Source organism: Poecilia latipinna, unplaced genomic scaffold, assembly GCF_001443285.1.
Source record: "Poecilia latipinna isolate Pla-1442-1.1 unplaced genomic scaffold, P_latipinna-1.0 Scaffold3561, whole genome shotgun sequence".
Classification (NCBI taxonomy): domain Eukaryota; kingdom Metazoa; phylum Chordata; class Actinopteri; order Cyprinodontiformes; family Poeciliidae; genus Poecilia; species Poecilia latipinna.
In genome coordinates this window covers 14297-35174 of record NW_015116177.1, presented here as the reverse complement: position 1 = coordinate 35174, position 20878 = coordinate 14297, and the positions used below count along the sequence as shown (strand labels likewise).

Genomic DNA, 20878 nt, shown 5'->3' with positions numbered 1-20878 from the left:
AACCTGGCTGACTCCCAGGAATACCATTCATCTTTGACTTGTTAGGTTATTACTGTCACTACCAAACACACACTTTCACAAATGTTCTTCCACTCACTCACCTGACCAAAGATGGAGCCCATCAAAGCCAAATGAGTAGAGGTCGTCACCAACTCCGTTGCCCCCCCAGCCCTCCCCTCCTCCAGGATAGGGTGCGTAACCTTTGGTGTTGGCCCAGCCCACTCTCAGGTGAGAGGGCTCACTGGTCACAAAGTGGTCCACCTGATCAATCATCAGTTCATAGTACCACTTCTTGTACTGAGCAGAGCCCTCACTGACCCCCAAGAAGATGTTTGGTCTCATGCTGGAAATGAAGTGAAACAAAAAAATTATTAATGTGCATCAGACCATAAAAGATGTTGTCAGGACTACACTGTAAATATGGAAATTTGCCCTCAAGAAAAGTGCATACTGTGCAAAAAATAAGGCTAAATGACAGCAGTATTACTTCAAGTATCTTTATTAAAAATGCATGTTTGTTTCTCAAAGTTAAGATTAAATGTGTTAGTTTTTAAAAATGTATTACTACTATTCAACCCAGATCCGTGATACTATTAGATTATTTTATATAATGATTCTACAACTCTTTGACAGCATGCCCTATTAACCTGTTTGTCGTTCAGTCAAAAACAGACCTAAAACCATTTTTATTGACAATAGCCTCATCAGACATTTCACTAAGTAAAACCTGGTTGTTTTATAGTGGAACTCTTTTTATCTTTACAACTGCTATCATTGTGCAAAATATTCCTCAGAGCTCCCATGTTGTCTATATCAAATTCTAACATCCAATTGACGCAGCTGAAATCAAGGCTGTCTTCTATTCCCTTTTCTTAACCATTCTCTGTAAATCCAGGAAATGGTTGTGTGAAAAATCCGAGTTCTCCATCAGACGTCATATGGATACCTCAATGAATTTAGTTGCAGCCATGGGATTGGTTAATTCTCAATTTGAGTTAAAAACCAATGAGTAGAAGTTCCTAATAAAGATTGGTGAGTGAGACACAAATTTAAAATAAATTTCACTGCATTTAAAACCCAACTCTTTGACTGAAGAGAACAAAGAAGTAACCTCCAGAAATAAAAAGAACAAACAAGAAGAGGAAGAAGCACCGCTGACTGGAAATTAGGGAGAGATAGACAAAGATAAAATGCTACAACGTCTGTCAGCTTACAGTGACTGTGTGCAGGCAAACCCCTGCAGGTGAAAGAAAAGATGATATCTCCAACAACAACAAAAACCTGGGTAGCAGTAGTGATATGAACAACATAGAAGAAAAAGAATTGCCGACTAGATATTCTGGAGATTATGTAATTGAGCTTCCCTGAGAAACAAGCACACATTTGGATCCGCTCTTTAGCCAGAAGGTTTACAAATGGCTTTGTCTCCTTGTAGCCTGGTGGGGACAATATGCTGGTACATTTTTTTTTCTTTTAGCAAAAACAACCTTTAGACACAGCTTGTTGACACTGTCGTGATACTGTAAGGTTATGAGGATTTTGTTTGAGGGCGTTTCTGCCTGGATTTCTGTGCTCTGGCCTGCGATTTCGGAGAAAAACAACAAGGATTGTAAGAAATCAGTTAGAAAGCCTCAAATTATCTAAAAATTATCCTAATTGCATACAGTAATTTGACAGCGTCACAAGCTAGTCTAGGAACAGATCAACTACATATGTAGAATGGCTTAACAGTGTCAGAAATGCATATTCCCTCACTTTACATTGCACATAATAAAACTAAGCTGCTTTATGCAAACTGTAAACAATCTCTCAGCTTAAGTGTGTGTGGGTCCAGTTATACTGTAATGTTCTTTTCACTGCTTTCAGTTGGACATAAAACAATCCCTGAAGTACAGTATTTAAGAGGCATGATTTCATTGTGGTAAACGGATCGTTCTCTCACCTCTGGACATCATTGACCAGTTGGGTTTGCAATAGCAGATCTCTTTTGGGCAGCAAGTGATCACAAATGAGGTTCTGATTGGTCCGAACAGCTACTCCATTGCACACACACAGCGAACAAAGCACATCCAAAATCTGAAGAAGAAAGCAAGCCAGCAGGAAGGATAAATAAATGTTAAATGTTTACTTTATTTATTTATTTTTTTCATATTAAGCATGTCAACATGAATCCATATTTTCCCACAAATGGCTAATGATCTGCGTTGCAAATCACTGTCCAAGTTGTTGCTCTGGGGACAGCCAGTTTCCATTAAACCATAGCATAATTACTGTGTGATGCTTCTTGGAGGTAAAAAAAAAAACATATCTAATAATATTCACTTAACAATAGCTCAGGATTAAATGGCCTAGGAGGCTCAGCCAAGGGTGACAGGCCACTTAATCACTGACCTTTTGCTTCTGCTTCCATCGAAAAATGATGCATTCAGGCAGATTTATGACCTGGGCCAGCCAGCTGTCTGCTCTTTGATTTTATTACAATGGTAAACAGTTTTATTTATGTCAGGAAGACATCGCAACCTAACATCCCAGAAACCCTCTGCCAGGAGAGGAGTTTTATGCTGGTACAAGATATGTTCTGTCAATAAATAGCTGAAGAGGAGGAGATAAACACAGAGTTCCAGGGAAAACTTGTTTTCAATTAAATGTGAGTCGAGTTTACCCTTTAGGTAAGGACAACGTGAAGAGGAACATGTATCATAAAACCTACTATTTTAAGCTTGCTGTAACTATCCTTGCTGCAAATTGCATGTTCTGTTTCAGGAAATTTTTTTAAATCTGTTTCAGCATTTTATTATTTTTTGTTTGTTTTAGTTCTAATGAGACAAAAAGGAAGGAAAATAAACTTGTACATCAACGCTAAAACCAAGAGGCGTATTTCAGAGTGCAACAATATCCCGCATTAACACTGACTACTGGATGTCTGTTCAGAGCTTACCTTGTGGTTGCGTCCATGCTTGTAGAGCAGTGATATAATAGACTTAATGTGTCCTTTCTGAATGATATTGAGTGCCTCGGGGCTCTCAATTAGGATGCAGTGCAGAACTTCCAAGATGCCTGCATACCCACAAAAAGCATCAATTAGTTAACACCAGCAAAAGGGAAAGATAAAGCAGAGAACGCTTGTCATAGAGACAGATTGCGTGATTCAAAAAAAAAAAAACAAAACACTGTTGGTACATATGTATGACTGTATATAAAAGGCAAATACTGCCAAGAGTTGAAGGGCTCATTTAAAGAAGGGAATGTGTTTCAGTGGTCAAGTTGAAAAGCTTTTCTTTGACAGGAAGCACAGTACAGTAACAATGTCGAATGGTAGGTGTACCTGAAGAAGACTCCAGTCTTTCCAACTTGTTCACAAGCCAGTCTAAATTGTTTGAGAACTGGGTACAGTTGTTCCGGTTTCCTCTGATCAATGCCGCTGTAAGTCACAAGAAATGTGGGTAAGTTAAATGTAGCACCACAGACCAACATGTTTGACTGGTACATTTCAAAGCTTGCATGATTCCTTTTATAACAACATAACAAGGTCGTCCAAATGGGGACACCTTAAACTAATGCCAAAGCCAGTTATATCAGAGGTTCTGCTTTGACATTTGTATACATATTAATTTCTGAAAGTGCCTAAAGTAGACAAAAGAGGTAGGACAAGGAGAATGCATCAACACTTGCTGACAAACAAACTCGGTTAATGAATGCCCTAGCAGCAAAAAGACAGGGTCAAGGGATGCAGACGCGCAGGGAAGAAAGGAAGAAGGCAACCCAAATCCAGTTAGCGCTGTGCTACATCAGGTGTGTGGAGGAGGGAACAAGGGAGAGAGACGTGGATGGAAGACTAATTTCAGTCAGGAGGTGAAATCAGTATAAATAAGAGCATGAAGGACATTCTTGAAGGGTAGAAGCGCTTCAGTTTGTCTGGATGAAAGATAAACTTTGCATAAGGCAGCAGACATGAGCAAATATAGACGGAGAGCAAAAATATGCAATACTCATGGTTTAGTGAGATATGTCAGAGGAAGATTATAACAGTGCGTGTAAAAGAGGCTAAAAGTGATTGTTGGACAGGAGGGTTATTGACACTGGGTCATGTGGAGAACATGGGAAGAACAAACAAAACAGATAGCAGACAAGATAATGATGAAATTTGACATTCACTGACTAAGAGGTGGCAAGAGGGGACACAGTGGATCTCTGTGTGTTGGGTGCCAAAGGTATAGCTGCTTCCGGACGCACACTGCGTCCTATTTTTTGAATTTGCAAAGATTTCACATGCTAGTTAGGATTTCTCCTTAAGAAATGGAACCATACAAAAATATCCTGGTCTCACCTTCCTACAGTTAGTGGCCTACATATACTGAATAAACACCAGACTTGCTTCAAAGAGTGGATTGTTGAGTTTCCCTGTTATCAGGGTCAATCAATTGGTCAACTTAGATGAACAGCTGATTTTTTTGGTTCATATCTAGTTGAATGGCTGTTGTGTTACAGCATGGAATGGGATTGCTGTTTATTATTATTTTTAAAAACATGTTTATATGTAACTGAAATGTGCAAAGCATTGTTTACCTGTCAGATTAGCAGCAAAAAAAAAAAAAATCACACTTCCAACCATTTTTTTCTCCCAATAACTCACATCTCAATAACAGTACATGCAAATTTATGTGTGTATGAGGGACGATTATGAGACCAGTTTATTACCCAGAAGCTCATAAAGCAAGTTGAGAATATCCTTCCAGGCAGCTCCGGCCTCTGGCCCAGCACACTCCCCAAAATGGGCCGCACTGTTGTAGACGTTTAGCCGGTCAATGCAGTTGGAGACAAGGGTCAGCATGCCCTAAAAAACCCCCACAGAAATCAGAGATGTCTTTACATCTAAAATTTATTGTGCTGCATTAAAGGGTCATATTACAAGACAGTCTGAAAGCATGGTGTTTAAATAATTAGTTAGCATTTATTTCTATTCACACTGTTCTTCTAAATATGGATATTATGTCCAGTGATTATGTGCAGTGTACCCCACCTCTCACCTGGAACGTTAGCTGGAGACAGGTACCAGCACCCTTCCTGACCCCACTAAGGGACAAGGGTGTAAAGAAAATGGATGGATGTGCAGTGATATTTTTGTTAATGACAGATTAGAGGTGTACCGAGTGCCCTAATGCAAAGGCACAATCTATTGTCAATATTCAGTTGTAGAATAAGTGGCAGAGGTCACTGCTCAATACAATGCCCAAACTTGTGGCAATTGATACAATCAAGAAACACCTGAAGACTTATTTAAAAAAAGATTAAATGATGGACATTCCTGAAGGTGACAGAAGCAAATAGATGAACCTATGCAATGTCTTTAATAGGAAAACACATTAAGACATAAACAAGTGCACTTGAGATGAAGTGGTAAAGCTGCCCTTGGTGTAGGTCCATCCATAAATCCATGAATCTTCCTCCCTCTGCTTATCTGAATGGTTGTCACTAAAGAAATGGGTTTAGGAGGGGAATGAAGACATCTCTCCTCCCAGTGACACTCCCCAGCTCAATCTGGAGGATCTAAATGGGTTCACAGGTCAAAAAAGGGTATAGTGTCCCTCCAGTGGGGTTTGATCTCCAACCAGAGGGATCTCCCAAGAAAATCCTCAAATCAGTAGCAGTTCTACTCTGAAGCACCCTAAGGAGGTAAGATGGTAATTTTATTTTTATAAGACATTTTCAGCAACAAGGCAATTCAAAGTGCTTTACATGAGTTAAAAGGAAATACAAACAAAATAACAAACCAAAGGAAAGAAAAAAAAGAGGAAAGAAAACTAATCTAATGTTCTAAAGTATGTAAACTAGTTCTGGGTTGCTAAGTATCTAATTCCATTTCTAAATAGTAAGTACTCTACAGTTTCTGATAAAATAAGCGAAAGAATGACTGATCCAATTCCTTTTCTGGGTTAAAGTGAGTACTCCACAATTCTAAGTTTGTTCTAAATCCTTTTCTGGGTTAAAAGTAATATAAACTAAGCAGCGACTGATCCTGTTAAGCATTTCTTGATTCCAAGTTCGTAGTTATTCTAATTCTAATTCTGATTCCATTTCTGGGCTGTATAATATTGATCTAAATAGTGTGTACTCCACAATTTCTGATACTACTAATAAACTAAAATAAATGAGGAAAACTCATTTCATCTACAAGATGTTCTTTGGGTCATAATCCACATCTCATGACCTTAGAGGTGAGGGTCCTGATGTAAAAGGTCCAATAAACCAGGATTCAACTCACCATGACAAAAATCTGTGCATCTCCTGCTCCATTCTACTATCATTTGTGAAGAAGTCACCAACTCAACTTGAGGTAGAGGCTGATTGAACATAGAGGGAGTAGTTCACCTTTTTCTAGTTGGGATTCAAGGCCATAGACTTGGAGGAGCTGCTTTTCACTAAGTCATGAACCATCCCAGTTCTTGCTGAAGGTCACAGAATAAAGTTTTCAGCAAAACTCACAAAAAGCAAAAAAAAAAAAACCCCAACCTGATTTATAATTAAAAAGGATCTCGAATAACCTTTTCAGAAAGGACCAGCAGCCAGTTTGCTGATGATATCTTTTTTTAAGTGGTGCTACAAAATTCAGGGAGGATTCAGACAGGTCTGTCTGCCAACTCATGCAACCAAATACTTGACAGCAATTTGATAATTTTTTATTGTATTGTTTTCTTCCAAATGTAGTTAAGCGACCTCTGAATTCTACACTGCTAAATATCAAGACATTTCATATCAAAGACAAGAGCTCATTAATTAATTATTGAGCTTCATTTGTAAAAGCTGTTGCCAAATGTTTATTAGAGTCGCTGTCATAGATGCAGCTCTCTCTCCCCTCGCGTGTCACAGTGATTTATGCCACATAAGAATGCCTACAGTGATCTCATATGCAAAATGGAGGGCGTTAAAAAGACATAATGGAAATTTCAAATGATTTATAACACCAGGAAAAATCATGAGTCAGCTTTTTTCACTGACAAATTAACCTTCAGAAGGCAATTCATCAGGAACGACACAGAGGATTTCCTTTTATCGTATCATACCAAAGAAAAAGAAAGACAATTGAGACCTCGTGGTATTATTTTAGGATTTTGATTTTAACTGCTTAGCATCAGATCTCTTCAAGATTAAATCACTGCAATTATTGTTGCGGAACAAATAGCGTTTGGATGTCTGAGGTGAAACGGCTATTCACTATACCAGCTGACATACTGTGTAATTGATAAAAGTAATTTAGGCTGTGGAAGCTTAGCAGCTTCAGTGCGCTCATGTTCGCTCCGGGGAAAACTTATAGCACCGAAACTGCTGACGCCTTCACTTCCTGCGCCTCCAAATACATAACAGCAATGAAACATGCCTCAATTGGCCTGACATCCGACACTTCTCACAGGTTTCCTTCCATTCTCAGCTTAACCAAACATGCTGTCAAATTTAAGTAATCACATAACTCAGAATTTCTCTACCACAGCCTTTTTATGCAGAGCAGAACATTCACCGTTTTTCAGGAAAGTTCCTAAGTAAGAGGTCAGAAACCTTTATAATCCAGTGAAATAAAATTTGTCAATAGCCACAAGAGCTACATTTCACTAAAGACAACTTATAGTTTTTTTTTTCTTTTTTTGACAAAAACATGAAGTCTAGGAAATGTGTCTTTTTTTTTACTGTTAAGAACAGACATTTTGTTAATATATTTTGATTTCGGAAAAAAAAGAAAAAAAATCTTTCCGTAAAAGAAAATGGAATGGTTTTCCATATTTCTGTAAATATGGAAAATAAAGGGGGGAAATATAAAAATAAATAAATAACAACTCTTGCACCATTCATGCCATCCTCTGGCAGAAATTACATGAAGATCCACCTAAAATAATTTCAAGATGATTATGGGTTCCTTATCATTTGTGGCCAAAACGTTTACTAGTGCCTGAAAGTAGGTGAACCAGAATAGTAAAAATAAAAGGGAGTAATGTACAAAAAAATGTGATCACTATTTAAAATGCTCATCCATATTAACGAGGTACAAAAAAAAAATTGACATCGAGTTGATGTCGATTTATTGGTCCAACTCAACTTGAGGTAGAGACTGACTGAACATAGAGGGAGTAGTTCACCTTTTTTCTAGTTGGGATTCAAGGCCATAGACTTGGAGGAGCTTACAGAGATCTGTACAGTCATTTTGGAAAAGAATAAGTCCAAAAGTAGTATTGTCTGCAGCCACTTTATAGACTATGTCTAGTCATCATTTTTTAAACCAAATAACCTGAAGTCAGATCATCTTTGTAAAGTAGATTTCAATTTGAATGGACTTTATCTGGTTAAATTAATATTAAATAAAAAATTTTTTTAAGGCAACTGAACCACAAAACACGTGTTGTTCAAAAGGTGTAAGAGGTATGGCAGTTTGATCAATTTGATACAAGAGGTTCTGCAGCTATAAGCTATTTCTGAACATTTCTGGATGGAATTAAAAAAAAAAAAAAAACAACTGAGATCATTTTGAGCCAAAACTGATATATAGGAGCAGTGCCAGTGATTACGATGACAACCAATGGATTTGGTTGTCAATGAGCATCTGCTGTGAGTAAAGCTAATTATTTTTCTAGGTTTGCTGCAGTGGTTTTAATACAGGTGCATCCTTTCCTTAAGTGCTTCATTAATGTTTAACAGAGTTCAGGATCATTTTTCGTGACCAAATTGCTTTCTTTTTCAGACTCTGTTTAGTTAAGTTCCCTGAATTTAGAGCAGATGTTCATGTTGACGCAAGTTTTTAAAGCATGTTGATGCTTTAAAAACAAACCTGCATTGATGGATTGATGGGTGAATAGATCAAACCTAAGGCTATTGCTTTATTTGGAGCTTAAAAGGTATCTATCTACAATAGCATCCTGACCGCATCATAGGTTGGTATGTTTTGGGCGTTGGAGCCCTCAGAGGGGCTGCATTGGTTTGATGCTTTGTTTTGATCAAGGCTTCAATGGTAGAGACAAGACTTGCTTCTGTTATTAAGTAATATTCCATAATGCGTTTTCACAGCCTTCTGTGATGGTATAACTCACTTCTTGTTTGAAGAGGTTCTGTCTGTTCTTGAGTGAACGCAGCTTTATCTGCCTCTCCTCATGCTCCAGCTCAACATCAGGGAGTTGGAAGTAGGTGATGAGGTCATTGAGAGTTTGGAGCACCTCCTCGACAGGCAAGGCAGAAAGGGTCCTGTTCTTAACGCTGAGGCAATCAAGGTCTCTGCGACAGATAGACAGAAGCAAGACACATAATTACAACAATTCCCACTGAGAATCACGATCATTTATTGCTTTACAATTGCCCAATGAATCATAAAGGAAATAAAAGTACGCCTATTGAGTAGCTGTGCGGATGTAAGGACATGCAGTGATGACTAGCAGTGTTTAACCCACAAGTTCATTCATGTTGAATAACTGATTTCCGCTGACCTGCTAAAAATAGATTCTGTCGTATGCGTGGGAGGGATGAAGGGGGGAGATGTATGTGTCATAGCTGCAGGAGGGAGGCTGACACCTCCTCACATGTTGACACGACAGGGACCCAGAGGGATGTCATAGTCTGCGATAACAAATTAAAAATAGAGTCCAGTCGTAGTGGTCCTTTCTCAAAGCTGGCCTCCGTTCCTGCTGAAATAGTTGCCATTTACAAGCACCAGGCAGGGACACTGAGCAAGCTGCCTGTAGGATGGACTTCTCACTCAGTCAAAACTCACAGGCTTTGAGCATGGCTTTCCACTGGTGACATCACAACGTGTGACTGTGTGAAAGACTGGGGGGCTTTGAGAGATCAATGTTCTGGCTTCAGCTATAATCTCTGTGACATGGCGCCACAAGGGAGTGAGCTGTATTGTCTTATTAGTTGTGTTCCTTCATCATCAGCAGGTGTTTAAGTTACCTGAATATTTTTTTTGGGGGGTTTTTTTTAGGTAACTGCCTCAAGGGATCTCTAATTTGTTTTAAGTGGATAATTTGGTTTAATGGGTAATTTGCACATCCACAACCTTCCTCGCATAGGTGAGCGATGTTTTGCATACCTGATGAATCGGTTAAAGAGAAGCGTTGTGTTGCGGATGATTCTTGCGGCTCGAGACTCTTCGTGTTGACAGCGCTGCAGGGTTAACCCATCATCCATATGACCCTCAGAGTGAAGACAAGCCTTGAGGGAAAAGCAGATGATCAGATGATTTAGGAGAAAGATTTGAGTATCCACAGCCAGCATTAAAAGACACCGACAAGAACATAGCTGAAAACAAGAGGTGGTCCGACTGCACAAGCTTTACTGAATGCACAATGCTTTGCAAAGTTAATCTAAACCATGTAATTTCTCTACATTTTGTCACATTACAACAGACTTCAGAGCATTTTAAAAGGATTTTAGGTAACACTTTATTTGAAGGGGGATGAATAAGACTGTTATGACACCGTCATAAACATGACATAACACCTGTCATGAACATGAATAAGCCTTCATGATTATTTATGACTGTTGTCATAAAGCGTCATTTGGTAAATTATGACACTTTTAATACAAAGTTGACATTATTCAAAATGTCTTTATTATGACAACTTGGCATTAACCAATAAATCATTACTGTTTAAACTTTACCTTTAATAACATAGAGTTACCTAATTCTTAAAGTACAATCAGTAATACTTTTATAACAAATTTATATCAGTAATGACTTCTTGGAATCTTATTTATCATTTTTATTTGTTTATGTTTATGCTTGTGTATGTCAATGCTCACTCTTCTCTTGAGGGGCCCCAGTCGAGTAGATTTGACATCAGGCGCCTGATAGGACAGCCACAGACCTGTTGCTACATGCATGATGAAGCAGAGCGAGTCTCCATATTTGATCTCTGCCACCCCCATGCCCTCAATGTCCCGCTTGGGGCTCTGCTCCAGCTTCTCCTGTGCAGGTTCAGGAGGGAGTGAAGAAAGCCGTCATGTGAAATAACAATTAAATGCATAAAAACGCAACAAGCAAATCAAATCAAACAGCCGCATAACTCTACTGCATATGCGCTTAATGGTTCAAACGACTGCTGCATGATCTCATTGGGTGTTATATTCAGGGAAAACATTATTGAAACTGTTGTTGTTGCATTAGAGAGAATATCAACCATAAAATCTCTCACTCTCACTCTCAATGACGTCTTAGGTTCAGACATGATTTGTTAGTAATACAAATCAAAGAACACAACGTAGGGCCCATAATTCCTGTGGTAGGTTTATGAAATTGTACCTCTATGTGCATGTACTTACCTTTGATGCTCTAAAGCAGAAAGCTGTAGAAATGGTGTCCGATCTCTCCCGGTCCTGCAGCACCAACCCCCTGTCCTCAGTCAAGGCCAGGTAGTGACCTGTTGTCAGGTGACGTAGCCGAAACGGTTGCCCCCAGCGGATGTGGCTTCCACTCCAACTGCAAATGACAGAGAAATGCATGAGAACTGGTGACATTGCTGAAGAGTTCATACAGCTGACATTTATTAACATTTTTGCAACACTACAGCCTCAAAAAATAATGAAATTGTTGTGAATTTTGGGTGACAGATGAACACAAAGTGGTTCACAGTGCAAAGTAGAAGGAAATTGATACAAAATGTTTTACAAACAAATTTGAAAATGTGGTAATTATGGTATGACTTTTGGATTTACCTCATTCATCCTGATAATCCTAAATGAATTCTAGTGCAACCTGCTGTTTCCAGAACTCCCCTAATTAGTAAACACAAGCGACTTGTGCTATTTATTTTCAGTAAAATGAAGAACTCAGAAGTTTGCTAGAAAGCATTACTGAACAAACAGTATCATGATGACCAGGCAAGCACAGCTTTAATTAAGTAAGCTTGGAAGTCCTGCAGGGATCTACAACTCAGGTAGGAGAATGTAATGACAAGACTTCCTTCAAACATCCCAAAAACATCTCCAAATTTTGTCCATTGCTTTCTTTACCTGATGCAGAAAAACAATAAGTTAAACAGGGTCATAAATAAATAAAAAAAAAGTGATCATTTGTGACAGGAAATTAGATTCGGTGTAAAATGTTAAAGAAAACCCTGAGATTACAGAGTCAGAAAAAGTCATACAAAATTGCAGACAGAAAGGGGGGAAACTACAAACCGATGTAAGACAAATGCATTTAAAGAAACACAGAAGATGGAGAAAGACATGAGGGAATTATTTCCAACCTGATTCGTAGTGGTTCCAACCTCCACAAGGACCTCGCCTTTGCACCTGCTTTGCCCGTCTCATAGTTGACTATCCTGGGAAAGCCAGAGAAGCAGAAATGTTTGGTTTGACTGTGGATGCCACCGTCAAGGTCATTCATCCTAGCTCTGAAGAATCCCACCTCTTGTGCAACCCTCATTCATCACCCTGATTTCTAGAGATGTCTGGTTCAAACACATAAACACACACCAGCACATGGGGTGCATTCACTCTTTTTGACACTGGGACGCCATCCTTCAAACAGAGACACGTGTGTCCTGATAACCCACAGCGACACTGTCTATCAGCGATATATGGGTGACTGAGCTCAAAGATAAAAGAAAACACTCATCACCCTCTGGTGTCGGCTCGCAGTGGGTTTGATCTGGCTCGAAAACATAAAATATGTCTTAAAGGAAAGCTGCTTCCGCTAAATTTCAAGGACAACACTCGGAGAAAAGCCAAAGCTTAAAATGAATTATCCAATACCGCCTCCATGTTTGCCATGCTCTGTTCTAAAAATAGACACTGTGTGTGTGTGTGTGTGTGTGTGTGTGTGTGTGTGTGTGTGTCCAATAGGGAGAAGCACATCTCCCAGCACCTTGTTGAGTGTGTGCATGGGCCACGTCTGTAGTTATGACCCACTTCATGTCCTGCTGGGGTTTTTTTTATTCAACCTTCCTTCTTTCTGTTTTAATTCTGCCATCTTTTGCTCCTGCAGATGTCAAAGTGTTCATGCTGGTCAGAGAGATTTTAATAAAGTGTGATGAAAGCAAAGGCAATATGTGCTGTTTTGTCAGTGTTTCACACCTCTGCTGTTCTTCACTCTGGTCTGATCCTGGGATGCTCACCACCTCGTCATGACCGTGGAATAGACGCATCACATGGCCACCCAACAGGTAGCCTATTCAAGATAGAGGAGCAGAAGGGGACTTAAAAAATGGTCTTTGTTCTTTGCCGCTATAGAATGACGGTATGAATTAAAAGAACATTTTTACCAAGCCTTTCAAAAGTATTAATACCCCTTAAACGTTCTCCCATTTTCTCATGGTACAACCACACACTAAGTGCATTTCACATGGATTTTGTGTGACAGACCAAGACATGCCAGTACGTAATTATGAAGTGAAACGATTTTTTTACAAGGTCTGTAGAGTGGTGAATACTCTCCGAGCAAACACTTGGTAGAACTCTACCAGCTTCCTACAAATGAGACGGAAATTTCTGCCAATTCTTATTTCCAAAAGAGCTCAATTTTAATCAAATTACACAAAGAAATCAAGAAACTAATTAATAAGCTGCAATTTTCTTAAAAACCTGTTTTTTCCTGTATCCTGTTTTTTTCCTGCATGTTATGTGACTCGACCGTCACATAACATGAACCGGCTAAGGGCGAAGTTGAATTTAAAAATTGTAGCATCATATTTTAAGTCTTTTCCAGCTGTTAGTACTGACTAAACACAAAAATGTGATTGTCATTTTATTAAACTTATAGACGTATTTATAATATAGAAAACAGAAACTTCTTAGGTTTATGAAGTGAAAAAATGATACGCTACAGTAAATCTTCCATGAACAGTATTCGCACATAACTTGGTGAAGACGGCCGCAAACATACTTGCTACTCCGTGTCAAACTGGACAGAAACCGTAACATGGCTCTCTGCTGTCACAGCAGTCTACAATCAGTGAGAGCGCCGCCGCTTTTCTGTCATCATTATATCTTGTCGCACTCTCACATCAGTTATTTTAGATTGAGAAGTTGACGTTGTTCCACGGCAGAATGAAGGATGTTAAGGTGGTTCTTTTTCCTGTTCTATGATCCCTCCGCCATCTTTACTTCTGTATCGCAAAAACTCGTTCCGCTTAAGCACGACCAGCGCCCTCTGCTGGATTGCAGAGGGCGCAACACTGGATTACAACACTGAAAGAAGGTAAACGGAGGCTATTAAAGATTAGAACACATTTTAATCTAATAAATCATTAATCAGTTAATCGTAAATTGATGGGTTATTATTTCGTGTGATCAGAATAAAGTTGAAACATAAGTATGCCATGCTTTTCAGTTTTATTTTATTTTACTTTTTTTTATTTGTAATCATTTTGGAACGCCACTTATATTTCCCTATCTCTTCATAACCATGCAATACTTTTTGTGTATCATAAGAAATACCAGTAAAGTACATTGAATTGTAAAATGGTACTATGACAAAATGTGAACTATTTCAAGAGATATGAATATTTCTGCAAGACACAGTTCAATTATATAGCATTTACATGATCAGAGACAGGGTGGGGAATGTTAACTTATCTGCATTTGTTTTGTTGCAAGTAAATCTGAATTTTAAAGACAAGCTGTTTCAAATTAATGTGGTAGTTATTATCTTCTGAGAATAACTTGATGAATAGAACATGAAAAGGCTCTACCTTCTTCTATGTTGCTACCAGAACAGATGGGGTGGACATTCCACAGAGTCTGCATGAAGGAAGCATCCACCTGGATGTTGCCATTGGAGATGGATAAGTGCTGCAGGAGAGGCCACATGGAGGACTTAATCATTCATGCACACTAAAAAGATTTTAAATCCACACTCTCTTCAATATTAATAGAACAAAAACAGTCACTCAGATTCAGATGGTGCCATATGTTTAGCACAGTTAAATTGAACTCACAAAATTAATCATAATTCTGACCAAACAACACTTTATAATTGAAGTGCTGATGAAATCATAAAGCTGACTAACAAACATTTTCTATTTTTGGACAGTGTTGCTTCCAGGAGGATATTAATAATTACAAACATGTTTTAAGCAAAGTCTTTAAATTTGAGACATCTGTGTCCTTATAATCCTTGCTCCCTGAAGTGTCTTCACAGCCTTTAGGCATTTCCTGTCTCCATATATTATAATATGCTTGACAGCTGGGACAGATGACCAGATTGACGTTGGCGACTGTAAGGCGACAGAGGTCTTCTGTCTCTGAGCATGTCACAGTTGGAGGGTGCAAATGTTGCCTGGAAGCGGTCAGCGATTTCATGAATCACAGGAAACATGTTTTCTGGGTATAGAACAGTGATATAGTAAGGCTGGACACATTTTAAAAGAAACCCCTAGGGGGTTTCAGAGGTACAAACCCCCCCCAAAATCATCAATGGTGGGAGGCGGAAAGTGTAACAAAGATGAAGCCAGAAGAGGCTAATTTAAAATTTGTTATGTCTAACAAAATCATAATCCTTCAAACTGCACACTATAGATAAAAATTCCCTTATTGTAGTCTAAGCATAATTGTAATTTTACTACTTCGGGGGAAGGATTCCAGCAGGAAGGCGTGTGCCAAATGGACTGGGATTAAGCTGACATTTTGTTGCATTAGAGTAAGATGAGTCTGTTCTTTTTGCATAGACCTAATGAACACAAATTTAGGCGAATGAGCTCAGAGTCTTTAAGGTTTAGATGACAAACTTTACACTTACAAGGTATCTCTCTGAGGATACACTGACAAGGATGAGGTCATCACCGATGCGCACTTTCTCTCCTTCTGACCTCTGTTTTGAAGCAGGATGGATCGTCCACCAGCAGGCTTCACCTACAACACCAAACAGTTTTGAATCATGACTAATTAGATTCCATCAATATATCCGTTTCTATATCTTCATAATCCATGCAGAGCCTCGGAGAGGAAATCGATGCCTGTCCAGTCATTGGATGAAAGGCAAGTTACACCTTGGACAGGTCACCATTCTTGTACAGGCAACAGAGAGAAATTGTACACATAAATGGGGAGAATACACACAGATATGTGCAGAAAAGGCTCAGCTAGGATTCACACCCAGGACCATTTGCCTTGAAGCATGTCAAAAGTTAATTTAAATTTCTCATTTTGATCTTTGTTTATTCCATGCATTTCCATAACTTGTGCATAGCTTTATTAATCACTAATAAAGCTTTCAAGTCTACTTTACTTGCCAAGTGGGTAGAGTAGTTGTTGTGATTGGGTGAAAATGGTTCTAGCATAAAGGGCTTTGAGTGGTAGTATGACTAGAAAAGCAATGTATATAAATTCATTCCATTTACCATTTGAAATGAATAATGAGCGAAACAGAGAAATATTTTCTTATTAGTTATTCACTGGTGTAAACTTAATCTGATGTAAAGACAATAAATCCTGAGGAAATATGACATTGTGTGAAGTCACATGTGCTCCCAGTATAAATATCTCAATATATAAAACTACATTCAATGCTGGTCTCATCTTCTAAAAACTGCAGTTCTTAACGCTAGATCTGCAGATTAATGTTTTACAAAAAAACAAAGCTCAGATTCAGCCACAAAATTCTGATCAGTGCACTTGAAATACTGATGAGGTTGTAATGTGCTTTTGTTGTAAAAGTCTCCAATCAAAACAGCAGATAATTATGGGTAAATACAAGATTGTTTTGAGCTACTCTACATTCTACTCAGGCATTGTGTCATCGCTAACAGTGCAACATGATCACAGCCAGCAAAAAGGGGGACTAGTAAACATGTGAGTGCCATTGGCAACAATCTTTTAATGTCGTATTAGAACAACTGCTCATTAAAATACTGCACAGCGCAGAATGAACAGCAGCAGCAGAGGAAAAATGTTTGCGAGTATCATTCATATCACAACAAGACCTTCAAATATGCAGCCTCGATGTAATCATTGCTGACAACAGAGGCCCACTTTGAGTCTACAGTGTTCCCCGGGGAATAATAGCTGAAATGCAAAAAAGTCGTTGCACAACTGAGTCATGAGCAAATAAGGAGGGAAAGATAAAGAGGTGGGCACTGAGACACCAGAGAAAAAATTACAGTGAAGTCACCAGACAGAGATAAAAACAAAGACAGTGAGGGAACAGCAGAGGTGGAAGTAAAAGTTCAAAAGAGGAGGATGAAAGAAAACCTGCTGTAAAGCTTTCGTTTTACCTGTTGAATCCTCCTGCAGGCCGACATCAAAGGACAGCTTATCTGTCTGGGACCTTGATGTCTTCAAACAGGCCAAGTACTGGTGGTCAACACACATGTTAAGTCACAAAATATCGTGTCAAAGAAGTAATATTCAACAAAGAACTGTTCTTGATAATAAAAATTTAATGCTTTGTTCAAATATTTGTGTGGTGATTGATCTTCTGACCATAGAGCTGAAGGAATGCCGCAAGAGGATGGCGTGTCCATAAAGCAGAGTCTTGTGTCCTCCACTGTGTGCCGCCTGTACACATCATTCAAAAACACAAACACCAAACACAGTTCAAAACAAGTTTCAACCAAAGCGACCCTTATGTTTTTTTGTTTTGTTTTTTTCCTACAGTTGCTTTCATCTTCATCTGACCTGTGACATTGGTTGTTGACCTCAGCAAAGCTCTTCTCTCAAGCATGACCTCAGGCAGGGGGAACATATCTCACAGGGAAGTGTGTGATATCCCATCTCACCAATGAAGACATGCAATCTGACGCGCCCACAAGAAGATGGTGCTACTGGCTCCTGTATCCACACGCAAACCGGATACGGGCTCATCTTTCCCGACTACAGACTCGTGGGAAGGATGCACATCTTTAGTCGGCCGTTGATGCAATGTCAGTGTTAGCAAGGGAGGTTAGCACCATAGTTTTTGGTGTTGTAGGAGGGGGAAAAGTAGAATCTCTACTGGGAGAGATGCAAAAGGGATAAAGAGGAGGTTTTGTTGATTTTTTTTTTTTTTTTGGCCAGCAACCTCTATGTTACTCACCTTCCTTATGAGCCTCTAGGAAGCATTAAGGTAAGAAAGAGTGCCATTGTTAAAAGGGATTTGTTGTTCAGCTTCGGCTTATTGCGTTGGTTAAGTACAGTGCCTTGCGCAATTATTCATGCATTGTGAAATTTCCACATCTTACTACATTAAAAACACAAACTCTAGTGTGTCCTGTTGAGATTTTATGAAAACGTTCAACACAAAGTAGTGCCGCTAGTAGAATTTTAGCTTGTCTCTAACACTTAGGATGACAAAAGTATTCACTCTACCGCTTCAGCCGCAGCTTGATTTGTGTTTGTTCCCAAAGTATTTTTCCACCCCTGCTGGAATTTAGAGAGATTTTAGAGAAGCTAGGAGGGATCACATATAAGGATGTAGTTCTTCCCTCGGTTCAAGGTTCTTTGTCAGCATTCTAATTGAAGAATTACAATGCCACTGATCCAAACCAGAATGTTAGCTCCTCTAGTGAGAAACTGCTATGTGACATCTCACAGTTCAACTCTAATGTAACAGATTTTATTTTATTTTTTCCTAATTAGACCAGACTCTGATCTTGTAAGTTGCTGTCCTCATTCTTTCAAGAATTGATAAAGGGATGCTTGAGTGAAAATGACCAATCTCTGCTTGGTAACTAAGAGTAACAGTTAAGTTTTTCAAATAAAAAAAAACAGAACACGTAACTTGTGCTGGTATTTACAACTTCTTATGATGATACCTCTGAAGGAAAGTCATGAGAAAACCTATTACTTTGGAAAACAAACATTGCACATCTGTCTCAACACAGAGTAAAACATGGTAGCACCATGCTGTGAGAATGCTTTTCTTCAACAGGGAAAAGGAAGCTGGACGGAGTTGATGGAAGGATGTAGGGTTAGTTTTCAGCAAGAATTCAGTGCAACCAGATAGAAATCACTATTCTCAGCAGCACGAAGGGAACTGGACAAGCATAAAGGCAATAGAAAACCTGCTCAGGATACAATTGACAGAAATCAAATACTTTTACGTGGTGCCCCGACTCCCCTTTCTATCGCCATCCTGGGCGATTGCCCATAAGACAGTGGTGCAGAGGTGAAACCATGCGACCTGTGTACAGAGGCCTCAGTCTCCTACACAGCTGGCAAAGGTTCAAGTCATGGCCTCTTGACCTTTGCTGATTGTCTTCCCCCTCTCTCACAACCCACTATCCATTATCCACTCACTCTCAAATAAAGGCTACCAGAGCCAAGAAAATAAAAAAAACAAAATAAAATCAAGAAACAGCTACTACTGGTAGAGACATAGCTGCAACTGGAGCAAAATGCTGTTTTACAATGTATTGACAGAGTATATTAATCCAAGTGCACAACACATCTTTCTTATTTTTTATTTTAAATCTAAATCATTTTCCTTCCACTTCACAACTATAGTCTATTTGTCAGTGTTGATCTATCACATAAAATCCAGATAGAATACATTGAAGTTTGTACATGTAACAAGGCAAAATGAGAAAAAAAGGGGTATGAATAATTTTGCAAGGCACCGTTTCTGGTCTTCAACTTATTTTAAAGTAAAGGGGATAAAGAGGAGAAAAAGCTGACTTGTTTTGCCAGTTTACAAAACACAGTCTTTGTCATGCCATCAAGAAATTGTTTTTATAAAAATGGTAGAAAAAAAAGCCGTATTTCACTTTAATATGTCAAAATGAACCCAAGCAAAAACACATCTGTTAAAAACGACTACAGTGACATTTAGCAAATTTATGCTCCCCGAACAATTTGACTGCTAACTCTGTAACATGGCTGCCTTAGCTCCAATATGTTTTGTTTTTCCTCCTTTTCTTTCTTCTTCTCATCTCCACCTGCCTTCACTTGCTACTGGGAAAGTAGTCCGCCTGTGACTTGATGCAGTTGTGCTACGCAGACTGCAGCACTGGTTTCCAGGCTACCTTTGTTCTGCTGCTTGCTCCCATTTGCCGGCTGAGGCACTGAGCTTAATGCGGTGAGGCACATCGAACTGCAATCACCCCAGCTAATAAATCGGGTTTTGATGTTGCTTTCAGTGCTGGCAGCTAGAAAGAATATCCTAAAAATCTAAAAAAAAAACAAAACAAAAAAAAAAACACAAAACTTTTGGCTTAATGAACCAAACAGTGAAAGATGTTTGCACACACGTGAAACCTTTATTTCAGTTTGACATTTAGAGATGGAAACTCCTGCAGTGTTAGCCTTAAGACAGTGAATGCATGGATGCACTGCTGTGGCTTTTCTCTCTAAATGAGGGATGTGAACAGGACAGGAATTGGAAACCAGCATGCACACACACACACACCCACACACACCCTCCCAACAGGTCAGTCAGCTCTGGTTGTACTCTGCGTTAAATTAGGGATGGCATGTACACCAGTTGTTGTGTGTTATTTTTTATTTATTTATTTATTTATTTTTTGCAGGGACCCAGTGTGTCTCACTGCCTCCTGGCTAAATCAGCCTGAACTACCCATTTGCTTCGGCCACTGCCTATTGATAATACCATCTGTTCAATTGAGTATTGATTTCTGAGCCTCAGTCGAGACATATTCAACCTCCATTTCCCATTTATTGTTGCTTCCTGTGGCGACATATCTGCAAAGGCAAAGAATTATGAAGAGGTAGAGGATATTGAAAATGGATAAACGTGAGCTAAGAGAATACGCTGAAGTTGACATAGTGAAAATGGCCATTTCAAGGGGCTTGAAATGGCCACTGGAAGTATAAACAACTTTAGATGTTTTTGCGGCTAAAAACAAAAGCAATGGAAAAACAGTACGAAGAAATATCTGAAATGAGTACACGAAACCGACTACAAGATTTAGTCAAATTAAAAACCTTCAATAGAAAGCAAGACTAACCTAAATGAGACTGCCAAGTT

The 20878-nt window shown here is 39.0% G+C and overlaps 1 pseudogene; it reads right to left on the bottom strand.

The window, feature by feature from the left end:
- LOC106941234 (ryanodine receptor 3-like) overlaps positions 1 to 20878 on the bottom strand; it is a 49205-nt pseudogene that overhangs the window by 16149 nt on the left and 12178 nt on the right.